The following is a 14728-nucleotide window of genomic DNA, read 5'->3' as shown; positions in this document are numbered from 1 at the left end:
ATTTTCCTGCAGGTTTTGTGCTGATGTGGGATTGTTTGTTAATTTACCTTTTGATGCTGTATTTTTATTTTATTTTTACTGTTTTATGCCATGAGGTATCCTATTTGGATGGAAGATACAGGATACAAATGTTATCTATAAATAATTAAAAATAACACCCTAAAGTATTGACTAACTTGGCCCACAGGACTCAATTTAATTATACTCTTCTAGTAATTCCAGAACATAACTTACATTCTCAGAGGCCCTGGGAACCAGCACATCCCCACCCCATCTTAAATTGCAACAGCTTCCCAATGTGAGACATGGGATTGTTGTCCACATAACTGCATTTTTTAAAGGCTTGCAGCAATAACAAAAAGTGAACCATGGCAGGAAAACTGCTTGCTACATGGAGGCAGCTACCATGGAAAACTGTTAAAAGTAGACCCTTCATGCTTGGCTATCACTGACTGGGCTGTTGATTTGAAAGTTAACAAGCTGAGAGACAAAATTCCTTGTGCCTCTCTTTGCACATGTGCACGCACACACATGCTCAGAGGCTACAGAATTTAAAATCTTGTAAAATGTTCACTTGATATCTTTAGCTGTAAGTGCTGATGCTAAAATTAGCACTCTCTTTCTTTTTTACTTTCAATGGATAAGGATGAGAAATATATTTTCTAAACACTTTTCACCCTTTGCTGCTTTACCAGTGTATTATGCCACTGACGAAATTCAATTTTCTGTGTTAGGACTGCTTCCAGCTCACTCAGAAATGCTAAGCAGGGGAGAGCTAGTCAAATGAGAGGTACTGCAGCTGCAGGAGTAATGTGAAGTTCAAGAACTTGATGACGAGTAAGTGAAGTTTAAAAACATATCCACAAATGTTGGATTTCACTGTGGACTTCACTTTGAAGCTGATAGTTGGACAGTGAATAAACTTCCTGCTTATCCTTCTCATTTTTGGATTTCATTATCGTTGGGGGAGGATTATATAAATGAAAACAGGAAACTGCAGTCAAGATATTTTTTGCCAAGAATAGATGTTTCTCTCTGATATAAGCAGGGAACTATGGAAGGCCACGGAAGATGTTCTGAATGCACCCTTGAATTTTGAATAGCAAATTATTTGCATTCATATATATATATATATATATATATGCAGGTTTTGGTGTCTTCGGGTGTCTTCCCGTGTAAGAGTCGGGGTGTCTGTGCGACGTTTCGACGAGGTCTCACTCGTCATCTTCAGGCTGGTGCTTTCGGCTTCTTGTTACTGGAACAGAGCAGAATCTGGTGTTTGAGTTCCTATAAATACTGTTGAGGGGTGTGGTGTATAGCCTCCAACGTTCTGGGCAGAGAGGAAGTTCCTAGATTAGTGTGCCTTTTCTTCTTTTGTTCCTTAATTACTTGAGGGATATCTTGAGTGATTTCATGAGTGATATTCTGAATACCACTGGGTGGGTCATTAAGTGTAGATTAGTTGCTAAAGCTTTCGTGTCTTGACCTCTTGAGCTTGTGAAGAGTTTTTCTGAGAAGATGGCTGTGCTGCATTTAGTTGTGCTCTGGCTTGGCTTCGTGTATAGGGGCGAGCTGTGGTTTTGTGCCTTGTGCCAGCCAGATCTGTGTAGGGATTGCAGGTCTGTGTAGGGATTGCACTATAGTGGCACCTCCGGATGCTGCACCCCCCTGCAATCCCTACACAGATCTGGCTGGCACAAGGCACAAAACCACAGCTCGCCCCTATACACGAAGCCAAGCCAGAGCACAACTAAATGCAGCACAGCCATCTTCTCAGAAAAACTCTTCACAAACTCAAGAGGTCAAGACACGAAAGCTTTAGCAACTAATCTACACTTAATGACCCACCCAGTGGTATTCAGAATATCACTCATGAAATCACTCAAGATATCCCTCAAGTAATTAAGGAACAAAAGAAGAAAAGGCACACTAATCTAGGAACTTCCTCTCTGCCCAGAACGTTGGAGGCTATACACCACACCCCTCAACAGTATTTATAGGAACTCAAACACCAGATTCTGCTCTGTTCCAGTAACAAGAAGCCGAAAGCACCAGCCTGAAGATGACGAGTGAGACCTCGTCGAAACGTCGCACAGACACCCCGACTCTTACACGGGAAGACACCCGAAGACACCAAAACCTGCATTCCTGTACCCGTGAAAATCTACGAAAGCAAATATATATATATATATATATATATATATATATATATATATTTGCTTTCGTAGATTTTCACGGGTATAGGAATGCAGGTTTTGGTGTCTTCGGGTGTCTTCCCGTGTAAGAGTCGGGGTGTCTGTGCGACGTTTCGACGAGGTCTCACTCGTCATCTTCAGGCTGGTGCTTTCGGCTCTGTTCCAGTAACAAGAAGCCGAAAGCACCAGCCTGAAGATGACGAGTGAGACCTCGTCGAAACGTCGCACAGACACCCCGACTCTTACACGGGAAGACACCCGAAGACACCAAAACCTGCATATATATATATATATATATATATATATATATGTATGTATGTATATGTATGACATCCAAACTGAAATGCAAGCTGATACTCAATTACAAAGTATAAAAACCTTTTGGAGCGCTCTGTGTGCAAGTTAAGCAAATTATGGAGAAATTAGAAAACCAGCTTCTGATTAAATTTAAGAACACAACAAAAAATTGGAAGATGTTAAATATTAATAATTTCTGTAGTCGCCGTCATTCATGGATATGGTAAGTTTGTTTTACCAATGAATTTAATTATGTTTGTGAAAGATAGCTATAAATATACTGAACCCCCAATTGTGTTACATAAACATGCGTTAGAATATACAGCAAGGCAGGAAGAAAGATAAGAAAATTTTGTGATTATTTTCATAAATGTTACTGGTGTTTTGTGGTTCATTGCATCAGCACTCCTCAAATTTGGTACAATACTCTCTTTGTGGTGTGATAGCAAAATTTGCCTTAAATGTTGTTGACAGGATTGCAGGACATGGCTGTAAATAGGCATGAACTTCCGATCCTATGGATAAAGTTCTAGTTAAGTGGATGTGTCTTGTTTACAAGGACTGCACAACAAATGAAACAACTTGAACTAATGATATAGACTGTGAACATGTAGCTTTTAATTTCAGTTCAGCATTTTAAGTGTTGTATTTTCGACATAGTTTTATCAATACAGTTTCCTTTGCCAATGTTAAAATACAAACTGCTTTTTTTTTGATGCAGATGTTTATTAATGCTGTTTGAATTCAGCCATTGCAATGCAATTGGAGGTAGAATGGTGTTTCCAAAAATACATCCTCTTAGATACAATACATTTGTGAATTCTTGAATTAAAGGGTGGGGTTTTTTTTAATGTTGATATACAGATTACATTACATTAGTATAAAACTGCAATTTGGGGCAGTTCCTCCTAGTAGTGGGACTAAAAGATAGTGGCTAGTTTAAGGCCACATCATTCACTCATGTCTGATGTGAAATTTGAACTGGACACTTTCAAGTTTACATGGTTTGACCATACCACCACACATATTCTTACCAGTTCTAATAACCTCTGCCTCTGAAGATTCTCATCCCTTAAAATATATCTGACATTGACACTGGATCTGCAAAAAAAAGTGTGGCACAATGACATGGTCTCGCTGTGATGAAAGTTTAGTTAAGAGGGCCCCCGTGTTTTTGTTTTTGCTACTTTAATCTTTTCCTGTGGCATAAATAATAAGTTTTTGACAATAATTCTTCTCATCCATTCAGAGTTCTGATGAGGTACATCCTAATTTTGTTTACTGGGCTGCTCTGTAGGTTGTATCTGTTGCCTGTCTTACTCAGAATAGACCCAGTGAAATCAGTGGACCTAATTTTGTTATATCCATTAATTTCAATGGGTCTACTCTGACAAAGATTAGCATTGGATACAAACCTGTACTTTCCTAAAATAGGATATTGGGGAATTGAGAGACATGGTTAACATACGCATGAGAGGATTACAGAAGATGTTGTAGAGTCCTTTGACTTTCCACACAGTGCAAACACATTGGGGGTGAGTTAAAAGGTTTGCTTTAGATTGCTCAGAATGAATCCTCTTGAGCCACAGAAGCTTAAATGTTCTGGAAATACTCCAGCCTGCTCTAGCATAAAGGAGGCACTGGGCAGTGGGAGCATTTGCACATAATAGTGTTGATCTAATTCCGTACTACAGAGTACCCTGGTAATATTTACAACAGTTTATAAGCCAGTGTGGTGTGATTATTACATATCACACAAAATATTATCTCCTGACTCACAAGTGCCGCTTCCAGATTATGCAAAGACTAAATCTACGATAGCAGCGAAACATTCTGCCTAGAGTAACATATATCACACACCACAGAGGCTGCTAAGTTGCAAATTTCACCTAATTCTGTCAAATAAAAAAAAAGTTATATTTATTTCTTGATTTCCCCATAATAGTGAATGGGTAGATACAAAGCTTCAGACTTTCAGATTTTGACCCAAATCAGGCAGTCTCTTGTAGTCAGTACTCACCCCAATAGTTTTAACTTTGTGTCCAGCATTATTATCAGTCTACTATGAGTGTAACTGGAAGATCAGCAGGTTTCGGACCCTGAAAATGTAATATATAATCATGTATTATAGTTTATGTTGTGTTTGAGCAGTAGGAATGCCACTACATAAAGTCCTATGCTTTTTTCCTGCTTGAGACATGTGCAATTTTTAAATTAGGCTCAAAATATTTCAATCAACAGTTTCTGAAGTGATTGGATGTTTTAAATATTACCAAAAGCTGTCATTTCTCATGAAAGCTTATTAAGCTCTTCTTCTTGTTGTTGTTTAAATAACTGAAGCACTGTCATTTGGATTTATGAACTTTTAAATAGAAATTTTGCTTTAAGTGTTAATGTTTTGTCTTGTCAGATTCTGCAAATAATATGAATAATGGGACCCTGAACTAAATCTAGGTTTAGATAGCCAAAATTGAATCTGGATTCAAAGAAGTAATGGGGTGAACCCTCCCCTTGCCCCCAAGATTAACTTGTAATTGGGCTTCGAAAACCAAACAGAAAATACAGCTCACGCAGCACAATTCTTACCATTTATATTCAGAAGGCTGATATCGTGAATTTTGGCAACATCACAAGCTCAAATTCCATTCACCAGCTATCCACTCATCAAGTGGCCTTGAGTAAACTGATGGTTCTTTGTTCGGTTCCCAATGTGCAATATGGAAATAATGCAGACCTACCTCCAGGAATTGTTTTGAGGATTAATTAAATGTGGATATGCTGTTGTCAGTTGCATTGAACTTTCAAGACAGTGTAGGTGTAAAGGTAATAAATAATATTAATGGAATACCTATGCAGGCAAAGTTTGAAGGCTTAATCTATTTCCTCCTCCACCCTAAATCATAGCTGGTTCTTAAAACTTCAGGCTGTGTTACAGATGCCGGGAAGCAGGCATATTAATTGCTTTGAATAACTTCCAATCTGTTAAGTATTACAGTGAGGCTGTTGGCCAAAATGCAGGTCCAAGTAACAATGCTTTTCTTTTCCCCTTTTTAAGCAATTAGTCAAGAACTGTGCCTTCATGGAACCAAGTGCAAAGAAGCTCATAGAGTGACATTTTATACTGTCCAAGAAGAGGTGAAGGGTGGTACAAATGTTTGTGTGCTTGAAAAAATTAGGGAGGAACCTCCTCTACCTAGTTATTTCAGCTAGTCTGAGTACTAGTGTGGCTTCACAGAGGAAAGTCCTGTATTTGAGGGCAGTCAGAAGCTGTCAGAGGGCAGTTCTCTATTTGAACATGGCCTGTATTTCAAGGGCTATCCAGTCCAAGTGTGGCTTCAAGATAAAGAACCAGAAGAAGTTAGAAATAGGGACCTTGAAGTTCCCCAACAGCAGTTAGCACCTGAATCAGGAGGCTGCACACATGCCACCTGGTCAGTATTCTCCCCTGTGGTGAGATTGACTATTTCTATTTAAATTATAATACAGTGGTGCCTTGCAAGACGAAATTAATTCGTTCCGCAAGTTTTTTCTTCTTGCGAGTTTTTCGTCTTGCGAAGCACGGTTTCCCATAGGAATGCATTGAAAATCAATCAATGCGTTCCTATGGAGACCGTCCGGGGACAGAGGGGAAGCGCTGTGCTTCCCGCTGTCCCCGGACATGGGGCTGTGGGGAGAAGATTGCTTCTCCCCGCCGCCCCTTGCTTCAAAAGAGGTCCAGGGACAGCGGGGAAGAAGCGCTGTCCCCGGAGCTTGTGGGGCTAGCTTCGTTTTGCAAAGCAAGCCCATAGGGAAATTCGTCTTGCGAGGCAACTCGAAAACGAAAAAACCTTTCGTTTTGCGAGTTTTTCGTCTCGCGAGGCGTTCGTCTTGCGGGGCACCACTGTAACTATTTCTGTATTTGCATTTATACATCTAAATTAACATGCTAAGCTGTGCCCTCTTTAGATGATGCATGCCCTCTTCATTAATGGTATGCTACTTAGTACAGCCATCCAGAGCAAGATGCTGACATGGCCCCCATCCTCGTACACAGTAGAAGGTGACCAGACTAGCATTTAAATCTTAATTTAACATTGGTGGTGGGACTTGTTCTCTGCTACACCAGCACCTGGAAGCAGGAAGCTACCTTAAGGAGCATAGGGCAGGTAAGGTTGCCACCTTTGCCTGGGCAAAATAAAGGACAGGTCAGGGGAGAATTGGGGCGCTGAAAATTACTTTACCTGGTGCAGAAATGACTTCAAAGTTCTCCACCAAACGGGAGGGAACCGGAACCCCCTCTCTCTGACTGACCTGCCTCTCCCTGTGCAAAAACTCTTTATTTCCCAGTTCCTGCCCCCCATTCTCCACCAGGCCTATGCAAACCCTCATTCTCTGACTCCAAGTCTCTGTCTCTGACCCACCCACCTCTGCCCACACAAAAACTCCCCCCCCCAGTCTCCACCAGGGCCCTCTTCCCCTCAATTCTATTTCTAAACCTCTGTCTTCCTAACAGATATAGGCAACCAGTACTTTTTGCACAACCTTCAATCTCCCATCACTTTGCACTGTTGACTCATAGCTGTAATTACCGGTACATGAGGGGAGAAGGAGGAGGAGAAATGAAGGTAATGATGGAACTGAGTCAAACCAGAGCTCTGCTGTGGACGTCCTAAAACTGGGTAGCTCCCCGTTGCATTATCTCACTATAAATTTCTGATCTGAGCAAACACCATCACTTTGCCCTGCCTGCTCAAAAGCTTTGTTTATGTGATTTGTTTGTAGAGGAGCTTTTGTGCGCTCATATCTTCTGATATGGTTTCTGTGGCCCTGGTTGGCAACTAATTTTTAAAAGGAAGCATATTTTGAACTGCACTGGGAGGCTAAGTAAAGACAAATGCAGTATGCAGAACATTTCCAAAAATAATGTTAAACAAATTGCCCTGTATCAGCAATACATAATGGAACTCTGTTTATTTTGCTTTCTGTTGTTGTGTTTTGGAAATAATACTTTAAAAAATCCAAACACAGATTGAAGGGGCAGTAGGACTGGCATGACCCACTACCTCACAGGCAAATAGCTCCTTCCTCATCTGTAAAATGCAACACAGCCTCTCTAATAATTCATCTCTCGTCCTCTTAGGTATTTTTCTCTAGTCTTGGCTGGTAAGGGGGATGGTATGAGCATAGCTGTTCAGGTTCATAAAGGAGAACTCCATCATGCCTATGTTTTTCGCACTGGGGGAGTGTGGATTAAAGAGCCATTTGCCTGTATCTCGGGGTGAGTGGCTGAGGAGTGTACAGTAATATATGTGGATGTAATAAATAGAAGGGATGCGGGTGGCGCTGTGGGTTAAACCACAGAGCCTAGGGCTTGCCGATCAGAAGGTTGGCGGTTTGAATCTCCATGATGGGGTGAGCTCCCGTTGCTCGGTCCCTGCTCCTGCCAACCTAGCAGTTTGAAAGCACGTCAAAATGCAAATAGATAAATAGGTACAACTCCCGCGGGAAGGTTTTGCCAGAAGCAGCTTAGTCATGCTGGCCACAAGACCCGGAAGCTGTATGCCGGCTCCCTCGGCCAATAAAGCGAGATGAGCGCTGCAACCCCAGAGTCGTCCATGACTGGACCTAATAGTCAGGGGTCCCTTTACCCTTTACCTAATAAATAGAAGGCTGTGCCAACAACCTGCCACTGTTCGCACTGGATGGTTAGATTGCTTTGCCTGTGTCTTTGATTCCACAGGAGTAAGGTCTGCAGTGAAGACTGAGCCTCTGTGGTGCTAGAAGCCTATCTCTAGCATATTCAGTGGATAGGATGTTTTAGCAGGCGTAAAAGGAATTTCAGTAACTCCAATCTCTTTCCCATTAATGAACATGACAAATTCAAAGGTTACTACAGGCAAAAATGGATGGTCACATTACCTTTATTGTATATACCCATATCAGGCAGTGAAGTGGGGGTGTTTGGCAATGGAAGGTGTGGTTTAATAGGAAATTTGTGACAGACCAGGAGCAGGAGGTCTCAGGGTCCCTAATGCAGACTTCCACATTGCAGTCATTCTGACTTCTCATGAATAAAATTCAGCTATTGATGCTGGAGTTAAATCAGATTTTTTTAAAGCATAATACTCCATCTCCGAATGTGCTGGAACTAGCACATTATTAATTCTTAAATTTCGGCATTTAAGGAAGCTATAATTGGTCTCCTACTCTCAAATTTCCTATTTAGGAGAGAGATAGCAGGAGACTGTATGCACAATGGAAAATGGGAAAGACAAATATTTTCAAATACTCAATAAACTGCAGTCAAATAAAGACAAAGAATGCATTGTTTAATCGTAGTTTTGATTAAGAAAATTCCATGAGATGAAGCAATGGGGGGGGCGTGTTTGTGGTAATAAAGCATTGTGCTTCAGTGCTTCTTCTTCCTGCTCACAGAGCTTTTTTTAATATAGGGATTGTGTGTGTTTTTACCATCCTAATAAGATGTTGGTTACATTACCCTTTCTATTGTCTTCATAGAATCATAGAATTGTGAAGTTGGAAGGGACCCTCAGGGTCATCCAGTCCAACCCCCTGCAATGCAGGAATCTCAGCTGAAGCATCCATGACAGATGGTAAAATACAGAATAAAGAATATTGGTTTGTTTTAAAAGTAGTCATTTTGGGAATGCAGTGTACGCAAAGCGTTGGGTCATGAGGTTTATCCTATATATACAATTATTGCTTCCCATTTTAATTAATTCTGGAGATCTCATTAACATGCTTCTATTTTTATCCCACTCATCACTGCTAAAAAAAAAAATCTGACGTTGAGACATTAGTTTCCCCCCCTATCTTGTAAGTTTTCCTTTTTTATGTAATACATTTTAAATTTCTGGTCCATCTCATGGTATCTTCATGGATGTCACATTTTCTAGTTAAATAATGTCTTATATGGGACTATATTAAATATAGACCTTGTTTGCAAATGTGCGAGATTTATACAGGCATGTTTATATTCACATAATTGGAAATGTGTGTGTAGTCTATATATAATCAATTCAGGAAGGTGTTTGTGTAGTCTATATATCATCAATTCAGGAAGCTGTTTACAAAAAAAGGTTATTTGGCACACTTCACTATCCTAGTGAAGTTTCCTAGTGATTACATGTCTCTTCCTCTTTTGTATCCCAGTATTCCTTCAGCGGGTGGCGCTGTGGGCTAAAGCCTCAACGCCTAGGGCTTGCCGATCGAAAGGTCGGCGGTTCGAATCCCCGCGGCGGGGTGCGCTCCCGCTGCTCGGTCCCAGCGCCTGCCCACCTAGCAGTTCGAAAGCACCCCCGGGGGCAAGTAGATAAATAGGTACCGCTTACCAGCGGGAAGGTAAACGGCGTTCCGTGTGCGGCTCTGGCTCGCCAGAGCAGCGATGTCACGCTGGCCACGTGACCCGGAAGTGTCCCCGGACAGCGCTGGCCCCCGGCCAATAGATGTGAGATGGGCGCACAAACCCCACAGTCTGTCAAGACTGGCCCGTTCGGGCAGGGGTACCTTTACCTTTACCTTTATTCCTTCAGCAGAAATTCCAATTGATTTCTACTGAGTGCTGGGTTTAATGAGTTAAGAATGGGACTTGCGATGCCTGGCTTTGTGCTATAATGATTGTGAAGCCTATTTCACTGTGACTGAACTGGAAAACACATCAGATCATCACAGCTTTGCTAGCACAGTAACCTTCAGCAGTCTTTCCCTATGGCCATCAATAGCTTATATGCAATTACTCACTGTGAACTGTAGGATCAGCTTCCAACTGCAAGCTTAACAGAACACAGCCCACAAGCAGCAGATGAAATATGGATTTATAATCCAATCCATAAAGAAAATCTGAGTATGTGTGCACATGCTTGAATCTAAAAGCATACTTCACGGGGCGTTCCTGATGTGATGTGGTTTAAAGTCTTCATGATCATGAGTCCCAGGTGCCAGATTCCTGAAAGTATATATAAAACTGCATCTGTGATGTTAGCAACTGTACCCTCTGATTACTAGGAAGAGGCAACTGAAGGCAATGTCTTAAACAGCAGTCCATCTGCTTCTTCTATCAGCACTTTAAAATTTCGTAAAACTATAAGCCACCTCAGGGCCGGATTTAGGTTTGATGAGGCCCTAAGCTATAATGGGGCCCTTTGTCAACAACAAATTGCTGCTGGTTTTTTGTGTTGAATATATGATATATGGTAATTTATGGACCTAATGGGTATCTAAAGCCATTTGCACAGGTTGCCATGCAACCAGTCCATGCAGAATGTAGGCACCCTATATATAGAAATGAGCAAGCCAGTGATATTTTAGGGAGCAGGCGGGGCCCATTACTTACATCATAGGCACCTACACAGCACAAAACACTGTTGCTGTATGTAGGTTTTATTTCATTTGTTTTTTATCTTATATTTTGGAAATATACATCCAGGATTTTTTCCTTTAATTTTTTTTGGGGGGGCTCCAAGAGAGTGGGGCCCAAAGCTATAGCTTGTTTAGCTTATACATAAATCAGGCACTGAACTGCTGGCAAATGCCATGTCTGCCCATAGCCCTGTTGGAAGCTTTGTTCAATAGTTCCACTTCCTGAAGGCCATACTTCTGTATTTCTAGCTCTGGTGATTATCAAAACTGAGTACAGTTCCCTGGCATGCATAATGCTCTGTCTGCAAAACTCTCCTTTCTGCCCTGCCTTTCTGCAACTGGCACACAAAGCACAATGCAGATTAAATGAAGAGTGCCTGACCCAAAACTGATTAACTTGACTCTTTATCAGCCGTCTCCACACTCATTTCCTTAGTTTAGGAAAGTAGTAGAATTAGGAAGGTGGGTGAGCATTCTCATCATAGTTGCTCCTCACAAATTAACTTCTTTGTAACTCATCACATGTGGCTATAATTGTAAGATGCGCATGAGAGAGCATATATTTCCCCCTAGTACCAAATCCAATCTGCAGTTGAAAGGCTTTGGAGTAGAAAATGAACATGGGGTGAGGTTCAGGGACAAACAACATGTTACACTTACCTATATGTACCTTTTATCTTAGCTTTTTTCTTCTTGTCACTGCACTTTGAAGCTGGCGATTTCTGCAAAAAAACACGGGAGGGGAGAGGAGAAAAAAATGCAACTTAACACTTTGCCTGCTGATCAATTTTTCTTTCAGCTGAAAAGAGATACAGATGGCCATATTTTCCCCTCCATGCAAAAAGCCTGGTTGGGAAGAATTATGGTATGAACTGGCCAACAGGGAAGAGGTTTAAACATCCTCTTCCATGCCACTTTGCCTTGAAATTTAAAGCCTAATGTAATCCTAATGAGTTACTGTTTATCCCTCCCTTTTTAATGCACTTTTCCTGCTTCTGTCTCATTTTCTAGTTCTTGAAAACTCTATGGTTTCCCTTCCCTATTTTCATCTTTCATGTGGTGGGTTGGGCTGAAATCAGGTACCTAGATGGTATTTTCTGCAGCACATTAGGTGCAGAGAGGGAATCCCATTCCCTCAATTGGCAAGTGTGAAAACTTTGCAAATAGACTTAAGCATGTCTCTTGCTGTGCAGGAGCTAAATACCAAGCATCCATTAATAATTCACTGTATAGTTAACTTAAGGTACAACGGTATAAACGTCTACTCAGAATTAAGTCTCTTTGTTTTTAATGGGTCTTACTCCCAGTAAACTGGTACAGCCTAGGCTTTGGTTTAGAGTTGGCATGGGGGACAGCCAAGTTTTTTGGGCCTTTAACAGCTGTGTCAAAGGCAAAAATTCAACAGGGTAAGCCTTTTCTAGTATGAAAATCCAATTATGGGGGAAATTTCATCTGTTTCTGTTCTGTCTGTCACGCTTTTTAATATGGGGTTTATTTTTATGTCCTCCACTCAACCTGCAAAAGGGAACACACAATTCACAAATGATACAAAGCATATGCAAATTGCATGCATGTGTCCTCTTTTGTGAGAGCCCAATCCACATAGTGTTGACACCTCTGCCAAGGGATTGCCAATGTGCCTTCTAGGCTCCCTAGAGAGAGGACCAGAAAAGGAATGGTGCAGAAATGACCAGTTATTCTTTACCCATAATGGCATGCCTAGTCTTCACTACCATGCCTGCCTGTGTCCATTACGGTCTGAATGGAAGTGCCCTACCCAGTTCTAGCCTTTAATGCCTTTCAGAAACGTGCTTGGCCAGCCTACTCAACCCAATAAGAAGAAAAAAAGAAGAGCATGCAGGTTGCCACATTAATAAACAAATCACAGTCCAGGAAGAGTTATACACTCAAAATGTATATGCATGTATTTAACCGTAGCATCAGAACAAAACCAGAAAAGCGCAAAACATGGCTTACACTTACTACAGTTCCGGTGAATGAGATAACCTGCTCCACTACCAGCGAACCACCTATGGCCGCCCTCTCACTGTAGGCTCACCAGGGCTGTCTTACCCATAGGTGCCAGGGGTGCAAGGCGCCCGGGCGCCGGGCTCTCAGGGGTGCCAGGCCAAGAGTCCGGGGCCTGAAAGTTGAGCCTGGGAAAGAACCCACCCATCGGTTGGAACGCTGCGGCGGGCTCTTCCGCTGTGGGTGGCGCTGCGCCACAAGTTTGGGGGCGATCGAGCCCGTGAGATGCTGAGGTGGCTGGCCGGCTCTGCTCTCCTGTGCACTTGGGACTGGGCAATCGGGGGGGGGGTGCCAGGCGGATCTTTGCACCGTATATGCTTGAGACAGCCCTGAGGCTCACAAGGGAGCTCACTCCCCTCCAGAGGGACCCCCACCCACCCACCTGACCAGGGGCAATCTAAGGCAGGGGGGGTGGGAAGCTTGGCACTCCCACAGCACTCCAAAGAGGTACAACCCAAAGGAATAATCCCATTTCTCTTTGGAGGCGGCCTACCACTGTGGGGTACCTTGGGGGTTAAATTCCTTCTACCCTGTCAATGGCTGTAGACAGGTGTCAATTTCTTCACTGACACATGAGGCAGCTTCGGTCTCCACGCCTCCATTGCTGACTCTTTTTAGGCAGTGCAGCATTTGTTGGAAAGAAATCTGTACTAAAGCTGAGAATATTGTAAAATCAATATAAGTTAGAGTAGGCCATAAAGAAGTAACCGAAGCGTTCTGGAGGGGAAAATATTTGTCTCTATATATAGGTCTATTGGTTATATTTTATAGTCAAGGGAGACTAGAATAATTGCTATGTATTACTGAACCAGAGAGAGAGAGAGAGAGAAATCAGGTTACTTTAGATTATGAAAGAGGTGTTACTGCTTCATCTGCTGTACTGGTTTTATAATTCCTCACTGCAGAAAAGAAAGAAAACTTTTAAGGGAAGTAAATTAAAACCTTTTAATGTGATTTCCCAGTTTTTACTACTGGGATTTCCCCCTTTAAAGGATGTTACAGATCAGTAAGCAGATTTCATACTTAATGGCTCTGCAGTTATATATGAAACCTTATGTTTTATTTGGATTATTAATAATCATGCTGGGCAATAATATTTCTAAGATGCTCTGTGCTATTCTAATTGCTGCAATTGCAAGGTTCAGAATGCTGAAACACTGCTGCTTTGGTGTTGAGCCAGGAGCGCCTGATTGATAATATCTGTCTCGGGTGTCACCATGAGAGAAAAGAATAAAGTCTCAGTAGATTCAGTGCAGTGCAGCTGTCTAGCTTAGCTCTAATTTCTCTGGCCCATTGACGTCATTGGGAGGCTTCAAACCAGTCCAAGACGCCTAGTAAACTTGCACATAAATGGAACAAAAATGCACTGATTCTATAATCCACTGCTCAGGAAAAGTTAGGGATTGTCTCATTCTAGCTTGTTTCATTTCCCACATTAATTCTTTTCACTTTTAAAAACAAAACATTTAGTTAGCTAGGATGTGGAGAGATGCCTTTTTAAAAGGCAAGTGCAGAATGCAGATGTAGAAAGATGTAAAATGACAGAGCTTTGCTTATCTGCATCTTTCAGCCTTGAAAGATGATGAATTTGTAAATATGTATAAGGATTTAAACAAGTAAGATGCTTCAAGGGTTTTTAAAAAAACGAAAATGCCACCGTTGCCTCCCAACAACCCATTGTGTTCAGTATTAATCTGCTTATGTCATATTTATAGGTTTTTTGGGGTGGGGAGAGGGGGTAAAAACAAGAAAGAATGATCTAGTTTAACTGTAATTAATTCATTTAAAGCTGTGGAATATATTTTTTAAAAGAATGAGTAAAATAAGCAGCTGAAATAGATGCTTTTGCT

General features: G+C 41.6%; 1 protein-coding gene and 1 long non-coding RNA gene across 4 annotated transcripts in view; one reads left to right on the top strand and one right to left on the bottom strand.

Moving 5' to 3' along the window:
- Window positions 1-14728, top strand: part of PDE4B (phosphodiesterase 4B) — a 261207-nt gene that overhangs the window by 150633 nt on the left and 95846 nt on the right. The window lies entirely within an intron of this gene.
- LOC309535762 lies at window positions 10293-11693 on the bottom strand. The gene is made up of 2 exons (XR_014221394.1): window positions 11511-11693; window positions 10293-10437 (listed from the first exon to the last, which is right to left on the bottom strand). It is a non-coding gene; the product is annotated as an uncharacterized lncRNA (long non-coding RNA).

The sequence above is a fragment of the Podarcis vaucheri genome (genome assembly GCF_965113315.1).
Source record: "Podarcis vaucheri genome assembly, chromosome: 6".
Classification (NCBI taxonomy): domain Eukaryota; kingdom Metazoa; phylum Chordata; class Lepidosauria; order Squamata; family Lacertidae; genus Podarcis; species Podarcis vaucheri.
Note: the sequence above shows the minus strand (reverse complement) of the source record. Positions and strands in the feature narration are given on the sequence as shown.